Here is a 19,323-nt window from a genome sequence, read left to right as displayed (position 1 = left end):
ATTTGGACTTCAATGTAGGAAGTATGATTAAGAAGTTTGCAGATGATACAAAAATTGGCCATGTGGTTGATAATGAAGAAGTAAGCTGTAGACTGCAGGAAGATATCAAAGTACTGCTCTGGTGGGCAGAACAGTGGCAAATGGAATTAAATCCAGAGAAGTGTGAGGTAATGCATTTGGGGAAGGCTAACAAGGCAAGGGAATACACAATGGCCCAGTAATTCGGGTCCAAATGCGTGAGCACGGTCTGGGTACTCACGCATCTGGCCGGATGAAATGCCGGTGTTCAGGAAACACTGTGCATGCAGGGAACGCCGGCATTTCCAGTCCTCTGAACGAAGGGGTTCAGAGGCACAGCGCGTGCGACTGCACAGGCAGCGCGTGCGCAGTGAACTTCATCGATTTCATTCATGGATTCAGTGAGGGTAAGTCCTTACAAGTTACACTTGAAAAAAGCATGTGTAAAGTTGGCCCAAGGCTGCGGAGGAAGATATATTTTATCGTGGAGCTTCTGAAAGGCAATATTTTTGTTTGGGAAAGGGAGCAAAGTTATTTTAAGAAATGCTGAGGTTAGTTTTAAAGTTTAATTTTTTTTTTTTAAACGGGTTTTCAGTACGGTAGGTAGAAGGAGCAATTGTGGCTGTGTGAATTGAATGTGAGAATGAGTGTTCTAAAATGAGTAATGTAACATTTCCAACACTTTTAAGAAAGAAACTTTTCATCAGTAATAAGTAATTATGTATGTATGTCCGCATATATTCCTTTACGTATATGTATGTATGTTTTATATTCCTTTACTTATGTGTATGAATGTATGTTTTTAATTATGATTTTCCAATAAGTTACTTTCTCTGAAAGTCATAATTAAATACATACATTCATACACATAAGTAAAGGAATATATTCATACACGCAAAGGAATATATACAGACATACATACATAATTACTTAAAAGAATATATTACTGATGAAAAGTTTCTTTCTTAAAAATGTTGGAGTCATTTTCACATTTAATAAACACAGCAAATTCAATTCACATAGCCACAATTGATCCTTCTACCTACAGTACTGAAAACCCGTTTTAAAAAACAAAAATAAACTTTAAAACTTACCTCAGCATTTCTTAAAATAACTTTAATCCCTTTCCCAAACAACCGCAGCATCTGGAGCAACTGTACTCATGCTTTTTTCATGTGTAAGTTGTATTGACTTGACCTCACTGAAAGCATGAATGAAAGCGGCAAATTTTACTGCGCACGCGCTGCCTGTACAGTCGCACGCGTTCTGCCTCTGAACCCCTTCGTTCAGAGGACAGGAAATGCCAGTTTTCCCTGCATGCGCTGTGCATGCTGAAAACCGGCATTTCCTCTGGACAGACGCATAAGTACCCCGACCGTACTCGCGCATTTGGAAGGGAATTACTGGGCCAACATTTTACATGTCAATAAAATGAAAAATTTAACAATTGCACGATTTGCCCCCTCGCATCTGCAACTGAGGGTCCAAGGAGGTGCATTGCGCAGCAGGTCATCGCCGTACGTATCCTCACACTGTTCCCTTTCGGGAACTGTATGAAGTGGTGGAAGGATTTCTGGCCACGTTAACACTCCTTCCGTGACCATAACCATCTTCATACCAGCCATTAGGGTGGTTAGTCCTATGGTGTGAGGGTTTTACGGGCTCCCACAACCCATCTGAGGGGGGGGGGGCCATCCACACCCGCAGACGCAAGTACCCCGCTGGATGTCCACCCAGCATTTATAGTTGGAGCTCCGACTCCACTTGCCGGGACTGTCTGGAGTGGGGTTTGAAACCCTACTCCTTCTGGCCCAGCGGCAGGGATGTTTACCGCTACACAAAAGGCCCACTCCACGCAAAAGGTGACACCCATACGTTTCCTGCGCCTTTTCCCTCCCCGTGACTGGAGCCCTATGCTGCCACTTGAAAGACCAAGCTATCATCTGTCCTTTTGCGGCGCCTTTGACTTCTCATTACCAATGATGAGCAGGCGCTGCGCCTCCACCTCATTGAGGAGATTGCTGAGGTCATCATCAGTTCAATTGTGAGTTCTTTTAATGCCGTGAATTGTGCTCATTCCAGCCATTTCACGTTGCTAATCGGATTGGGCCTTTGGCGTAGCGGTAGGATCCCCGCCGCTGGGCCAGACGGGGTAGGGTTTTGAACCCCGCTCCAGACAGTCCCGGCAAGTGGAGTCGGAGCTCCGGCTCTAAATTCTGGGTTGACATCCAGTGGGATATTTGCGTCCGTGGGTGTGGGTGGCCCCCCCTCCTTGTATAGCTTGTGGGAGCCCGTAAAACCCTCCCGCCATAGGACTAACCACCCTAATAGCTGGTTCAAAGATGGTTACGGTCACGGAATGAGTGTTAATCACGGCCATAAATCCTTCCACCACTTCATACAGTTCCCCAAAGGGAACAGTGTGAAGACACGTATGACGACGACATTGGTAAATAAATAAATGGAATAAAAAAAATTATTTTAGGGCTTTTAAAAGTCTTTAAATTGCTTTAATTCTGTTTAAAACTACTTCAGATTCTTCAAAATAATGTAAACGTTTTTAAAAGTTTATAAAAGTTACCAAAAGCTTCATAAAAATACCAAAAACCTATTTAAAATGCTGCTTTGCATGTAAAAATGCTTAGCAGCTTGTGAGAAACATTGGGGGCGTGTCCTATTAAACTGAGACCTCAAGGGGCGTGTCTCACTTGCACAGCGCGCTCCAGGCTTCGCGCTGGCTGCACTCCTGGGCGGCGTGACGTCAGACGCTGCCCGGGATTCTTCTTTTTCAAACACGAATTCCAGGCGTCCCTGGAGGTGAAATGTCAGCGCGTCGGGTAAGTGCATATCAGGGGCTTGCACGCGCGGCAAGCCACCGGCCCGAATTACTGGGCCAATAAATGGTAGGACACTGAGAAGTGCAGAGGATCAGAGGGACCTTGGAGTGCATGTCCACAGATCCCTGAAGGTAGCAGGACAGGTAGATAACATGATTAAGAAGGCATACAGGATACTTGCCTTTATTAGCCGAGGCATAGAATATAAGGGAGGTTATGCTTGAACTGTATAAAACACTAGTTAGGCTGCAGCTAGAATACTGCGTGCAGTTCTGGTCACCACATTACAGGAAAGATGTGATTGCACTAGAGAGGGTGCAGAGGAGATTTATGAGGATGTTGCCTGGGCTGGAGAATTTTAGCTATGAGGAAAGATTGGATAGGCTGGGGTTGTTTTCTTTGGAACAGAGGAGGCTGAGGGGAGACCTAATTGAGGTGTATAAAATTATGAGGGGCCTAGATAGAGTGGATAGGAAGGACCTATTTCCCTTAGCAGAGAGGTCAATAACCAGGGGACATAGATTTAAAGTAATTGGTAGGAGGTTTAATGGGGATTTGAGGAGAATTTTTTCACCCAGAGGGTGGTGGCCGTCTGGAACTCACTGCCTGAAAGGGTGGTAGAGGCAGAAACCCTCATCACATTAAAAAAGTACAGGAAACTCTTTGGTATCTGGCACTGACGGGACCGGGATGGTGCCGGTTGATTAAAAATTATGGATGATGGAGAGGGTTATCTACCGAGGCTATTTTTAACAAACAAAAATAAAAAATCAAGAAATGTGCAGTATATAGTAATTGGGTACTCACCTACAGAATGTTGTGTTAAATGGATGGTGGAAGATGCTTGATTAAGTAGAGTACTGCCAGTTGAGGGTAATCCATAACTCTTTAATTACTTAACAGTAAAACAAAACTTATACAGTAAACAGAAGAATGGCGGATTGGAAGAGACTACCAGCAGCGCGGGCGAGTCAGACTCCTGTTATTGAGGTGTTCGGACTTCCAACAGCGCCAAGAAGCCGAGTAGTGGCAGTTTGGAGAACTACCCCGACTGACTAACTCGGCCACCGCGGGAGACTCGGACTCGGACTCAGCAACATTTCCGGCTATTGAGGTGTTGTTTTCGTATATGAATTTTGTCGGTTAATAGAGAATTCCGGATTAGGTGCCGTTTAAATGAGAGTTTCCTGTACTTGGATATGCACTTGAAGTGCCGTAACCTACAAGGCTACGGACCAAGTGCTGGAAAGCGGGCTTAGGGTGGATAGCTCTTTGTCGGCAGGCATGGACAAGATGGGCCGAATGGCCTCCTTCTGTGCTGTAAATTTCTATGATTCTATGATGATTTTCATCTTCATTACCTGGTCTTAAGAATCACAAATTGAGTGAAACACAGGGGAAAATCAAGCAGCAGGATCGCAGGTCTGTTGCAAAATTTGCTGATATTCCTTCCATTAAGTTACTGGCCTGGGATCCGATTCCCCACCTGATTTTCCTCTCTGCGTTCCACTTGGGCAATGATCTACCCTAATGTGTATTGAGGTTGCTCATAGCTATTAAAATAAACTTTGTCCCAGTGTATGTGGAGGAGGCAATCATCGAAGAATAAAGTTTGTTCTACAGGAGTAATTTTACAAAGTCCTGCTCCTGGTGGCTGAGGGTCCCTGCTACAGGTGCCATTTTGCAAAATTATACTTCAGCAGTAATCTATACTGACAGCCTAAGCTGACAGCTGAGTTTTGTAAACCAAGGAAATAGTAATTACAGTAGTAATGAAATGGTGTTTGAATATTAAAGAAGCTACAAGACCAGGTGGAGATCATCTAAAAAGTGCTTAGGAAATGGAAATATAGCTTATTCTATATAGTAGTTTGACTAAATAATTGGAAAATAGCTGCTGTTCAATTTTTTTTTAAGTCAGCAATGTCATACTGGGAAAAGCCTGTTGCCTTGAAGTCCATAGTCGGAAAAACATTGAAGTCTGTTATAAAGGTAACAAATCAAGAGCTTTTAACAAAAGTAAAGAGCAATAAGCAAAGCCAGAAAAAGTTTATGAAAGTGTGCCTGAAAAGTTTAATAGAATTTTTGAGGTTGTATTAGAATGAGTGGATAATGGTATTGCAGTGTATGTTATTTATCAAGGCTATCAGAAGGCATTTGACAAGTTTCCTGACAGAAACCTATAGCCAGGGCAAAAGCTCTTGGGATTAAGGAGGAAGAAGTAAATTGGCTAAATAATGAGAAACAAGGGGAAGTGATTTATTTTGCTGGTTTAATTAGACAGCTGTGACCAGGGGAGTGCCTCAGGATTCAATCCTGGCTGTTCACAATCTATTTATATCTAAGAGCCCTATGTCTCTCACATTTGCTTCAAAGTGTCAAAACCATAGAAAAAGAGAAAGAAATCCAGTCATTGCCTTCTATTTTTTTCTAACCCTAATAGCCTGACCTCTACCCAAGAGCTGGAGCCAGGGATTTACAAGCAACTACAAGTCTATAGCCTTTCATTGGCGATTAGTCTATAGTTGATCTCAGGATGTGCTTATTTAGAATTCATCCCCACAGGGCGTATCTGAGCTTTGCCCTTAAATGGACAGGTCAGATTAAACACAGCTTCATCCAAGCAGCTAAATACAGTATGACAACTGTGTCCAGATGCTGACTACCCAAAGCAATGCAACAGGAGATCAACTGGTATTTATAAATAACCTTAATGAAAATATTAAAACCAGAATGTTTTGATTTGCAGATGATTTGTCAGAAAGCAGAGGAATATTGCTGAGGATTGGAACATGGCAAATATAACTCCATTACTTTATTTTTAAAAAAGGACCAGAAATCACACCTGGAAGCCACTGATCAGCCGCGATTTTGCCTACTGAGGTGGGTACGGGGCGGGCGGGGTCGGTGGCGGGCTGTGACCCCACTGTCGGCTCCAGTCCACTCCGTGAAATGATTTTACGTTGATTGGGCTTGTTAAGCCCACCCAGCAAGTTTCCTGGCCAACTGAAGGAAGCGGGTCTGATGATGTCATTTGATGATGCATTATCAGCCGGTTTCCTTAAAGGGACCACGTGCAAATTAATTTTGACAGTTGTGCTCTCAGTGTTCTGTAGCATTGAGCTGCTGCAAACACTGACAAGCACTGCACAGAGCTGCACGGCTGTACCCAGGCTCTCCCATGTTTATGGAGGGCGTCATAGCATGCAGGGAGGTCCTCTTCCCTTCCCATGGGCGGAAGACACCTCCCCAGGAGATAAACGCAGCCTGGTTGCAGAAGCGATCTGTCAACGGTGAGAGAGGTTGTTTCAATGAGGTGACACTGGATAGAGAATTTGCTTCAAACACTTGCAACCTGCATAAAGCTCAATCTGTCTTCCAAATGCAATAAACAACAGCTTCTAACCTTGGAAAGTAAGCAGCGGGGAAGCCGTGGGTGAACTCTTAAAATCTAAAGGTGAGCTTAAAATAGTTTTTAATTGCCTGTTAACAAGCTCTTAATAATCTAAATTACCTTCCCTGCCCCTTGGTGTCGGGCCTGTTCAGCGATGACAGACCCAACATCTGGGAGATTAGCGTGGAGGTGGGTTGACAGCGGGTTTCCTAACTGCTGTAAAAAAAAATTCCCAGCCGACCCACCACCAAACGCGCCCACTAAGCCCCCACCACCACCGCCCCCCCCCCCCCCCTTCACCCACCCCGGAAAAATTTCCCCCATGGTTTCTTTAGGATCAGTTGAACTGGAAAATCTTCAAAATAATTTTAAGGGAATTAGTGGAATACACCTGGAAAAATATAGCTTGGATTCAGGAAAGCAGGCCATGCTTACGTAACCTGCTGCAGTTTGTCAAAGATCATTCTGCCATGATGAATAACTGAAATGCATCGAATGTTGCATACTTGGATTTTCAAAAAGCTTTTGACAAGGTTTAACTCTGGAGATTAATAGCCAAGGCATTGAGTCCATGAGACCTACCTCCTGCTCCCTCCACTCTATTCCCACTAAACTGCTGACCACCTAACTTCCCTTCCTGGCTCCCATGTTAGCTGATATTGTTAGCAGTTCTCTCTCCTCAGGTACTGTCTACCTCTCCTTCAAATCTGCCGTCATGACCCCTCTCCTCAAAAAAACAAACCTTGACCCCTCCGTCCTTGCAAACTACCACCCCATCTCTAATCACTCTTTCCTCTCCAAAGTCCTTGAACATGCTGTCGCCTCCCAAATCCGTGCCCATCTTTCCCAGAAATCCATGTTTGAATACCTCCAATCAGATTTCTGCCCCTGCCACAGTACCAAAACAGTTCTTATCAAAGTCACAAATGATATTCTATGTGACTGTGACAAAGGTAAGCTCTCCCTCCTCATTTCTTGACCTATCTGCTGCCTTTTGACAAAGTTAACCACATCATCCTCCTCCAATGCCTCTGCACTGTCATCCAGCTGGGTGGGACTTCACACACCTGGTTCCATTCTTATCTATCTAATAGTAGCCAGAGAATCACCTCTAATGGCATTTCTTCCTGTTCTGACATCGTTACCTCTGGTGTCCCCCAAGGATCTATCCTTGGCCTCCTCCTATTCCCATCTATTTGCTACCCCACGGCAACATTATCCAAAAACACAGCATCAGTTTCCACATGCACGATGATGACACCCAGCTCTACCGCACCACCACCTCTCTCGGTGAATTCCCAGGGCCTGATAATTTGCATCCCAGAGTACTAAAAGAGATAGCCATGGAAATAGTGGATGCATTAATTGTCATCTTCCAAAATTCTATAGATTATGGAACAGTTCCTGCAGATTGGAGGGTGGCAAATGTAACCCCACTATTTAAAAAATGATGGAGAGAGAAAACAGGGAACTACAGACCAGTTAACCTAACATCAGTAGTAGGGAAAATGCTAGAGTCTATTATAAAGGATGTGATAACAGGACACTTAGAAAATATCAAGGGATTAGACAAAGTCAACATGGATTTATGAAAGGGAAATCGTGTTTGACAAACCTATTGGAGTTTTTTGAGGATGTAACTGGTAGAATAGATAAGGGATGTGGTGTATTTGGATTTTTAGAAGGCCTTTGATAAAGTCCCACATAAGAAGTTAGTGTGGAAAATTAAAGCACATGGGATTGGGGGAAGTATACTGGCATGGATTGAAAATTGGTTAACAGACAGGAAACAGAGAATAGGAATAAATGGGTCTTTTTCGGGGTGGCAGGCGGTGACAAGTGGGGTACCGCAGGGATCAGTGCTTGGGCCCCAGCTATTCACAATATATATCAATGATTTGGACAAAGGAACCAAATGTAATATTTCCAAGTTTGCTGACGACACGAAACTAGGTGGGATTGTGAGTTGGGAGGAAGATGCAAAGAGGCTTCAAGGCGATTTAGACAAGTTGAGTGAGTGGGCAAATAGATGGCAGATGCAGTATAACGTGGATAAATGTGAAGTTTTCCACTTGGGTAGGAAAAACAGAAAGGTAGAGTATTATTTAAATGGTGCAAGATTGGGAAATGCTGATGTACAAAGGGAGCTGGGTGTCCTTGTACACCAGTCACTGAAAGCAAACATGCAGGTGCAGCAAGCAGTTAGGAAGGCAAATCGTATATTGGCCTTCATTGCAAGAGGATTTGAGTACAGGAGCAAGGATGTCTTACTACAGTTGTACAGGGCCTTGGTGAGACCACACCTGGAGTACTGTGTGCAGATTTGGTCTCTTTACCTAAGAAAGGATATAATTGCCATAGAGGGAATGCAGCGAAGGTTCACCAGACTGATTCCTGGGATGGCAGGACTGTCATAGAAACATAGAAACATAGAAGATAGGAGCAGGAGTAGGCCAGTCAGCCCCTCGAGCCTGCTCCGCCATTCAATGCGATCATGGCTGATCATCCAAATTCAGTACCCTGTCCCTGCTTTCTCCCCATATCCCTTGATCCCCTTAGCCTTAAGAAATATATCTAACTCCTTCTTGAATATATTTAATGAATTGGCCTCAACTGTCTTCTGTGGTAGATAATTCCACAGGTTCACCACTCTCTGGGTGAAGAAATTCCTCCTCATCTCAGTCTTAAATGAGTTACCCCTTATCCTTAGACTGCGACCCCTGGTGCTGGACTCCCCCACCATCGGGAACAGCCTTCCTGCATCTAGTCTGTCTAGTCCTGTTAGAATTTTATAAGTTTCAATGAGATCCCCTCTCATTCTTCTAAACTCTAGCGAATATAAGGCTAATCGACCCAATCTCTCTTCATACGTCATTCCTGCCATCCCAGGTATCAGTCTGGTGAATCTTCGCTGCACTCCCTCCATGGCAAGAACATCCTTCCTCAGATAAGGCGACCAAAACTGCACACAATACTCAAGATGTGGTCTCACCAAGGCCCTGTACAACTGCAGCGAGACATCCTTGCTCCTGTACTCGAATCCTCTCGCTATGAAGGCCAGCATACCATTTGCCTTCTTAACCGTCTGCTGCACCTGCATGCTTACCTTCAGCGACTGGTGCACAACGACACCCAGGTCTCATTGCACTTCCCCTTCTCCCAATCTATTGCCGTTCAGATAATAATCTGCCTTCCTGTTATAGCCACCAAAGTGGATAACCTCGAATTTTCCACATTATACTGCATCTGCCATGCATCTGCCCAATCGCCCAACCTGTCCAAATTGTACTGGAGTTTCTCTGCATCCTCCTTACAGCACACACGCCCACCCAGCTTTGTGTCATCTGCAAACTTGGAGATATTACATCTAGTTCCCTCGTCTAGATAATTAATATATATTGTGAATAGCTGGGGTCCTAGCACCGATCCCTGCGGTACCCCACTGGTCACTGCCTGCCACTCGGAAAAAGACTTGTTTATTCCAACTCTTTGCTTCCTGTCTGCCAACCAGTTTTCTATCCAAGTCAGCACCTTACCCCCAATCCCATGTGCTTTAACTTTGCACGCTAGTCTCTTATGCGGGACCTTATCGAAAGCCTTCTGAAAGTCCAAATACACCACATCCACTGGTTTTCCCTTATTTATTCTACCAGTTACATCCTCAAAAAATTCCAGTAGATTAGTCAAGCATGATTTACCTTTTGTAAATCCTTGTTGCCTTTGTCCGATCCTGTCACTATTTTCCAAGTGCTCTGCTATTACATCTTTTATAATGGACTCTAGCATTTTCCCCACTACCAATGTCAGGCTTACCGGTCTATAATTGCCTGTTTTTTCTCTACCACCTTTTTTAAATAGTGGGGTTACATTAGCTACCCGCCAATCCATGGGAACTGTTCCAGAGTCTATAGAACTCTTCCTGACTAGAAGTATGTCATATGAGGAGAGATTGGGTCGACTAGGCCTGTATTCACTAGAGTTTAGAAGAATGAGAGAGGATCTCATTGAAACGTATAAAATTCTGACAGGGCTAGACAGACTGGATGCAGGGAGGATGTTTCCCCTGGCTGGGGGGTCTAGAACAAGGGGTCACAGTCTCAGGATATGGGGTAGGATATTTCGGGCTGAGATGAGGCAAAATTTCTTCACTCAGAGGGTGGTGAACCTGTGGAATTCTCTACCACAGAAGGCTGTGGAAGCCAAGTCACTGAATATATTTAAAAAGGAGATAGATAGATTTCTAGACACAAAAGTCATCAAGGGGTATGGGGAGAAATCGAGAATATGGTATTGAGATAGAGGATCAGCCATGATCATATTGAACGGCGGAGCAGGCTCAAAGGGCAGAATGGCCTACTCCTGCTCCTATTTTTCCATGTTTCTATGACCCCTCCAGATTCTCTAGATTGTCAAACTGCTTGTTCGACATCCAGTAATGGATGAGCAGAAATTTTCTCCAATTAAATATTGGGAAGACCGAAGCTATAGCCTTCGGTCCCCGCCACAAACACCGTTCCCCTGCCACTGAGTCTAACCACCTCCCCTTGACACTCAATGGCATTGCCTTCACCGAATCCCCCACTATCAACATCCTGGGGGTCACCATTAACCAGAAACTTAACTGGACCAGCCACAGAAATACTGTGGCAACAAGAGCGGGTCAGAGGCTGGGTATTCTGCGGCGAGTGTCTCACCTCCTGACTCCCCAAAGCCTTTCCACCATCTACAAGGCACAAGTAAGGAGTGGGATGGAATATTCTCCACTTGCCTGGTTGAGTGCAGCTCCAACAACACTCAAGAAGCTCGACACCATCCAGGACAAAGCAGCCCGCTTGTTTGGCACTTCATCCACCACCTTAAACATTGACTCCCTCCACCACCAGCGTACCGTGGCTACAGTGTGTACAATCTACAAGATGCACTGCAGCAACTCACCAAGGCTTCTTTGGCAGCACCTCCCAAACCCGCGACCTCTTCCACCTAGAAGGACAACGGCAGCAGGTGCAGGGGAACACCACCACCTCCAAGTTCCCCTCAAGTCACACACCATCCTGACTTAGAAGTATATCACTGATCCTTCATCGTCGCTGGGTCAAAATCCTGGAACTCCCTACCTAACAGCTCTGTGGGATTACTTTCACCACATGGACTGCAGCGGTTCAAGAAGGTGGCTCACCACCACCTTCTCGAGGGCAACTAGGGATGGGCAATAAATGTTGGCATTGCCAGCGACACCCAGATCCCATAAAAACAAATTTACAAATTTAAAAAAAACTCCAATCCTCTCCCTGCCAGCTATCACAAGCTGAACCAGACTGTTTGCAACCTTGGTGTCATAATTGACCCCAAGATGAACCACCGACCACATATCCGCGCCATCGCTATGACCGCCTATTTCCACCTCCGTAACATCGTCCCTGCCTGAGCTCATCTGCTGCTGAAACCCTCATCCATGCCTTTGTTACCTCTAGTCTTGACTATTCCAATGCACTCTGGGTCTGCCTCCCACGTTCTACTCGCCGTAAACTTGAGGTCATCCAAAACTCTGCTGCCCATGTCCTAACTCGCACAAAGTCCTAATGACCCATCACTCCTGTGCTCGCTGACCTACATTGGCTCCTGGTTAAGCAACACCTCAATTTTAAAATTCTCATCCTTGTTTTCAAATCCCTCCAGGGCCTCACCCCTCCCTATCTCTGTAACCTCCTCCAGCCCTACAACTCTCTGAGATATTTGCACTTCTCCCATTCTGGCCTCTTGAGTAGCCCTGATTTTAATCACTCCACCATTGGAGGCCATGCCTTCTGCTGCCAAGGCTCTAAGCCCTTGAATTCCCTCCCTAAACCTCTCTGCCTCGCTACCTCTCTTTCCTCCTTTAAGATGCTCCTTAAAACCTACCTCTTTGACCAAGCTTTTGGTCACCTGCCCTAATATCTCCTTCTGTGGCTCGGTGTCGAATTTTGTTTGAAGTGCCTTGGGACGTTTTACTACGTTAAAGGTGCTTTATATAAATACAAGTTGTTGTTGTTGTTATTGGGTAACCTAGCATGCTGGATAGAGAATTAGCATAAAGCAGTAAATAGAAACCTTTCTTGCTAGAAACTGGTATCAAAAGGAAAACCCCACAGGTTAGTCTAATAAACAGATAGCCAAGAGCTAAACCTAGCATAAGGAGTAACAGCTTCACGTTCAAAGGTGTAAATTTATGCCACCGCCATTGAAATATTCAAAGAGAAATGGACTTATTCCTGAGTCAGTAAAGATTAAAGAGTTATGTGTTTGGGGTAGGAAAATGATAAAAAGTGGTCAGGCCAGGTCCTGAACAGAACCTGAATGACAAAATGACCCAGATAAATATAGATGAGGAAGATCACTCTGCCCAACCTAAATCATCCATTCAGAAAGAACCCACATAAAGATCTGTAAATCCAATATTCCCCAAACTTACTCGCACCCAGTGAAAATAAAAAATCAAGTTGCTTGTTTCAGGAGGCTTATCCATCATACTTAGAAAATCTTTTCCAACTGTACAGCCGAGGCTGCACCCTCAGTTCCTCCAACTTAGGCTTATACTTGTCTCCTGGCCATTCCACTCCACCATCTTTGCCTTCTAGCATTCTCTTCCAAAACCATTTCACTTTGCTTATTCTCTCCCTGCCTACAAACGTCTCAAACAATTCCTGCTCTCTGACAATGAGGGAATTTTAACATGAAAAAATGGGAAGGCTGTAGGCAGGGGGAGGTTAAAGTTTTAAAAGTCTAAATTTTGACCCCCAACCTACCTCCAACCCACTCACTTTCACATTTTACTCAGGCGGGATGGCGAGGGGCAGGCAGCCAGCCTGCTGCCAGGAGGCAGGTTGGCATTTTAAATATGAAAATGAGGCACTGAAGCCTCTGTCTTAACCCACTGTGCAAGTTTTACTGCGACCAGCTGGGGATCCCGAGCCTCAGGATTCCTGGTAGCTGCTGCGAGGTGAGCACAGCCTCGGGAAGCAATCCTTGTGGGCTGGGAAGAGCGGGAGTGCTTCCTCCTAGCCCCCCAAGCTCACCCACCAGCAGTCCACCCCTCCCCGGGGCCAGAGATCTGACACCCCGCGGGGTCGAGGATTGGAGCCCCTCAGGGGATCAAATTAACCCCCAGGGTCGGGGACAGGACCCCCTGGGGATTGAACTCACCCCCGGGGTCAGGGATCGGACCCCCCCGGGGATCGGAACTCACCCCCAGGGTCGGGGTTCGGACACGACCGGGGATCGAACTCACCCCCAGGGTCAGGGATCGGACCCCTCCGGGGATCGGAACTCACCCTCAGGGTCAGGGATCGGACCCCCCGGGGATCGGACACGACCGGGGATCGAACTCACCCCCAGGGTCAGGGATCGGACCCCTCCGGGGATCGGAACTCACCCTCAGGGTCAGGGATCGGACCCCCCGGGGATCGGACACGACCGGGGATCGAACTCACCCCCAGGGTTGGGGATCGGACATGGCCAGGGATCGGAAATCACCTCCGGGGTCTGGGATCTGACACGGCCAGGAATCGAACTCACCCCCTTCTGCCATTGGAAACAGTTTCTCTTTATTTACTCTATCTAAATCCTTCATGATTTTAAACACCTCTATCAAATCTCCTATTAGCCTTCTCTGTTCCAAGGAGAACAATCCCAGCTTCTCTAGTCTATCCATGTAACTGTAATCCCTCATAAGAACATAACATAAGAACATAAGAAGTAGGAGCAGGAGTAGGCCATACGGCCCCTCGGGCCTGCTCCGCCATTCAATAGGATCATGGCTGATCCGAACCTAGACTCACGTCCACTTCCCTGCCCGCTCCCCATAACCCTTAATTCCATTATCAGCTAGGAAACTGTTCATCTCCGTTTTAAATTTATTTTATGTCGCAGCTTCCACAGCTCTCTGAGGTAGCAAATTCCATAGATTTCCTACCCTCTGAGTGAAGAAGTTTCTCCTCATCTCAGTTTTGAAACGGCAGCCCCTTATTCTAAGATTATACCCCCTAGTTCTAGTCTCACCCATCAGTGGAAACATCCTCCCCGCATCCACCCGATCAAGCCCCCTCACAATCTTATATGTTTCGATAAGATCGCCTCTCATTCTTCTGAATTCCACTGAGTAGAGGCCCAACCTACTCAACCTTTCCTCATAAGTCAACCCCCTCATCTCCGGAATCAACGAGTGAACCTTCTCTGAACTGCCTCGAGAGCAAGTATATCTTTTCTTAAATATGGAAACCAAAACTGTACGCAGTATTCCAGGTGTGGCCTTACCAGTACCCTGTATAACTGAAGCAAGACTTCCCTGCTTTTATACTCCATCCCCCTTGCAATAAAAGCCAAGATTCCATTGGCCTTCCTGAACACCTGCTGTACCTGCATACTGTATTTAGAGTGTATGGTCTCTCCTCATTCTTCCTACCAAAATGTATCACCTCACACTTCTCTGCATTGAATTTCATCTGCCATGTGTCAGCCCATTCCACCAGCTTATCTACGTCTTCTTGAAGTCTATTACTATCTTCCTCACTGTTTACTACACTTCCAAGTTTCGTGTCATCTGCAAATTTTGAAATTGTGCCCTGTAGCCCCAAGTCCAAGTCATTAATGTATATCAAAAACAGCAATAGTCCTAGTACTGAACTCTGGGGGTCACCACTATATACTGCCCTCCAGTCTGAAAAACAGCCATTCACCACAACTCTCTGTTTTGTACCCCTTAGCCAATGTTGTATCCATGCTGCTACTGCCCCTTTTATCCCAGGGCTTCAATTTTGCTAATAAGCCTAATATGTGGTACTTTATCAATTGCCTTTTGAAAGTCCATATACACAACATCAACTGCACTTCCCTCATCCACCCTCTCCATTACCTCATCAAAAAACTCAATCAAGTTAGTCAAACATAATTTGCCCTTAACAAATCCATGCTTGCCCAATTAGCTGTTAATTTTCTCCAGGATTATTGTTTCTAAAAGCTTCCCCACCACTGTGGCCTGTAATTGCCAGGTTTATCCTTCTCCCCTTTTTGAACAAGGGTGGAACATTAACAATCCTCCAGTCCTTTGGCATCTAAGGAGGATTGGAAGATTGTGGACAGCACCTCCGCGATTTCTACCCTTACTTCTCTCAGTAATCTAGAATGCATCCCATCCGGACCGGGTGACTTATCCACTTTAATTACCACCAGCACCCTCCTCGTTTATCATAGCTTTGGCAAAGATCTCTTCTTTGATAAACACCGCTGCAAAGTACTAATTTAGTACTAATTTAGTAGCCTTCCGCCTCCACCAATAAGTATCCATTTTGGTCCCTAATCGATCCCACCGCTCCTCTGACAACTCTTTTACTGTTAATAAGCTATAGAAGACCTTTGGATTTTCCTTTATGTTAGCCCCCAATCTATTCTCATACTGTTTCTTTGCCCCTCCTATTTCTTTTTTCACTTCTCCTCTGTACTTATTATATTCACCCTGATTCTCCCTTGTATTATCAAGTTGACATCTGTCATTCACCCCCTTTTTCTGCTTCATCCTACTCTCCAAATCCTTTGTCATCCTGGGAGCTCTGGCTTTGGTTGCCCTCCCTTTCCCCTTTGTAGGAATGTACCTAGACTGTACCTGAACCATCTCTAAAGGCAGCCCATTGCTCCATTACATTTTTGCTGCCAGTCTTTGACTCCAATTTAGATGGGCCAGATCCCTCCTCAATTCACTGAAATTAGCCCTTCTCCAGTTAGGTATTTTATTCTAGATTGCTCCTTGTCCTTCTCCATAACTGATCACTATTCTCGAAATGCTCTCCAACTGTGATATTCTCCACTTGATCCATTTCATTCCCCAGGACTAGATCCAGCAATGCCTCCTTCCTCATTGGGCAGGAAACATACTTGTAGTGTATGTACCCGTCTACCTTTAAGGAAACTATTGTATGTAACCGTTCACCTTTAAGAGAACTACTTTAGGTGTGGCACTACCTGTTTGGCTTCTGTATACTGTAATACCGACAGTGACCACACCAGTATATAAGTGTTGTGGCAGGATTGCTGGGGCAGATTCGCCCTGACCTTCGAATAGTAAAGACCTGTTTGTTTGTTACTCCTGAAGTCTGTGTCGTTATTAACAGTACAACCCACAGACTTTACAGTGGCGACGAGTCCGATCGTACCCTGCGGCAAGACTACCAAAGCAACTAAAGAGCGTCGAAGAGAGGCAACCGCCCTCGTCGTTACGCTGGGAGAAAACACGAGGCTGCAGCAATAGAAAGGAAGAAGACTTAGCAACAAAAGCTTCCAGCAGCAACAGGCACTGACTACCCTTCTACCACGGTGCGGAGTGAGCCGATCAGCAGGAAACAAGGCGGCCGCGGAGACTGTGAGTAGGGGAAAGTGTAACGAAATCCGGAGGATAAGGGCTGTGCACTCGACCACGGTCGAGGGGGAGCAGAGCTGGTCAGGAAGTCGGGTCCAACGGCGTCGTGAGATAGCCGGACCGCGATCGGCGGGAAAAGCCGGGCAGCGACCAAAGCCATGAAGCGCTGAGACCGGGAGCAGGCGCGGGAAGAGAGAAACTCAGCCGCAGCCGGGGAGGGAAGCACCGGACTGCGTGAGGGCTGGGAGGCGAATGGGAGCCGAGCGTGTGGGAGAGACAGAGCCGACCAAAGGAGGCTGTGCGAGAGCCAGTCCAGCGGCTGAACTGTTCTCCACCAACGTGGTACCCAGCGCCGGTAGAGCCGAACGTGTGGGAGAGAGACGGAGCCGAGCAAGGGGAGAGGGACTGCGTGAGAGCCAGTCCAGCGGCTGAACTGTTCTCCGCCAACGGGGTACCCAGCGCCGGTAGAGCCGAACGTGTGGGAGAGAGAGACAGAGCCGAGCAAGGGGAGAGAGACTGCGCGGGAGCCAGTCCAGCGGCTGAACTGTTATCCGTGAACGGGGTGTACCCAGCGCCGGTAGAGCCGTGCGAGCGGGAGAGAAAGACAGAGCCGAGCAAGGGGAGAGAGACTGCGCGAGAGCCAGTCCAGCGGCTGAACTGTTATCCGTGAACGGGGTGTACCCAGCGCCGGTAGAGCCGTGCGAGCGGGAGAGAAAGACAGAGCCGAGTAAGGGGAGCTGTGCGGAAGCCAGCCAGCGGCTGAACCTGTCCACTGTGGGGAAAGCGTACCCCTTCCACTAGGGAAGAAACGCGGGAAGCCGCCATTAGGCGGAGAAGACGACAGAAGCGGGAAACCGCCATTGAAGTGGGCGGGGAGAGAAGGAAAGAGCGGGAAACTGCCATTTTCGCGGGAAAACCGCCATCTTAACTGCCATTGAAGTGGGCGGAGAGAGAAGGAAAGAGCGGGAAACCTCCATTTTCGCGGGAAAAACCGCCATCTTAGAAATAAGCAAATAAATAAGAATACTTAAAGAAATACTTGTGCTGCTCCCAAGGAAAGAAAGATGCCTAAGCGAGGGAATATTAACGATTTTAATTCTGAGATAGAAGACTGGGCCACGTACGTGGAACGCATAGAGATTTATTGTGAAGCCAACAAAATAGAGGAAGACGACAAGGCGATAACATTGCTAAACTCGATGGGGGCAAAAACATACGGGCTCTTGAAGCATCTAATAGCACCAGATAAACCAGCGGATCAGACTTTCGAAGAGATTGTGGCTGTGCTGAAGGACCACTTGAACCCCACACCGTTGATGCTGGCTGAACGATTCAAATTCTATGCAAGAACGCAGAGGAAAGACGAAAGTAACGCGGAATACTTGGTCGAACTGCGTAGGCTGGCGAAATACTGCCAGTTCGGAGGGAATCTGACAGAGGCACTGCGAGACAAGTTCGTAAGTGGATTGTCCAAAGAAGGGACGCAAAAGCGACTACTGGAAGAGAACGACCTCACACTAGACAGGGCTGTTCTTATAGCTGCATCGCACGAAGCCGCAGCGAAAGGAACGGCAGAAATGCAGCTGAAGGCGGCGGCACTCGGGGTGGACCAAATTACCTCGAATACAACAAAATGCTATCGTTGTGGGAAGACAACGCACGACCAGAATCAATGCTGGTTTAAGAACCAAGAATGTAGGAAATGTGGCAAACTGGGTCACATCGCAAAGGTATGCCGGTCAGGGAAGAAGACCAACAACCAAAGGAAGCCACCACAAGAAAAGTACAGTAAGGTACACAAGGTGGCTGAGAAGAGTTCAGACGAACAGAATTCAGACTCAGACCCAAACAACCAGGAGCTGGGTAGTCTGAGAATTCACAATGTGGGGAGGGAAGCTGATCTACAAACTATCTGGGTCATGCTAAGAATAGCTGGAGTCCAAGTAAGAATGGAGTTGGACACTGGATCAGCTCTATCAGTCATCAATCGAAGGGACTACCACCGGCTATTCTCTCACATACCCTTAAGGAATACCAAGTTCGTATTACAGACATACACGGGGCATAAAGTATACCCCATGGGGAAGATAAGAGTCAAGGTGAGAGAGAGGGGTAAAGAACACCCAAGAATGAACTTGTACGTATTACCTGAGGGAGGACCACCACTTCTAGGACGGGAGTGGATTAAGAAAATAGACATGGAATGGCACTATCTAAAAGCCATCACGAGTGAGGACTCGGTACGAGCAATCAGCTCAGATTCTGGAACGGATGACGATAAGACTAACTCAAATATGGAAGACAAGGCTGAAATGGACTTGCCGACTATGGTGGAGAAAACTAAGACAGGCATAAAGGCTTATGCTACCGAGAAGGATAAAGCTTCAGAGCAGAACTCCAGGTTGACAGAGAATTCTGAGCCTGTCCAAGTTAAGGACTTATCCACGACGGAAGAACACAGAGCCCGGACTCAAACGTATCGCAAAATACAACAACAATTAGAACAGTTGAGTTACCGTCTCGTACAAGAGATGAAAACAATGGAACAATTCTGGGACACCGAATGGGAGGACCTGGAAAGACAACAGAGGCAGCTAGCTCAAGCTGAGAGCGACCATAGGGCCATCATGGCTAAGTATCGATCACATCTCCCTGATGCTGTTCAAGAGTTAGAATATTTGCAGAACGAA

General features: G+C 46.4%; 1 pseudogene; it reads right to left on the bottom strand.

Annotated features, from left to right (window-relative positions):
• Positions 1 to 12,743: 12,743 nt before the first annotated feature.
• The window catches only part of LOC147123309 (uncharacterized), a 29,786-nt pseudogene continuing 23,206 nt past the window's right edge, over positions 12,744 to 19,323 (bottom strand).

The sequence above is a fragment of the Somniosus microcephalus genome, chromosome 2 (genome assembly GCF_052327205.1).
Source record: "Somniosus microcephalus isolate GS21.2 chromosome 2, FLI_Smic_1.0, whole genome shotgun sequence".
NCBI classification, from domain to species: domain Eukaryota; kingdom Metazoa; phylum Chordata; class Chondrichthyes; order Squaliformes; family Somniosidae; genus Somniosus; species Somniosus microcephalus.
This window is presented reverse-complemented; position numbering and strand designations above follow the sequence as displayed.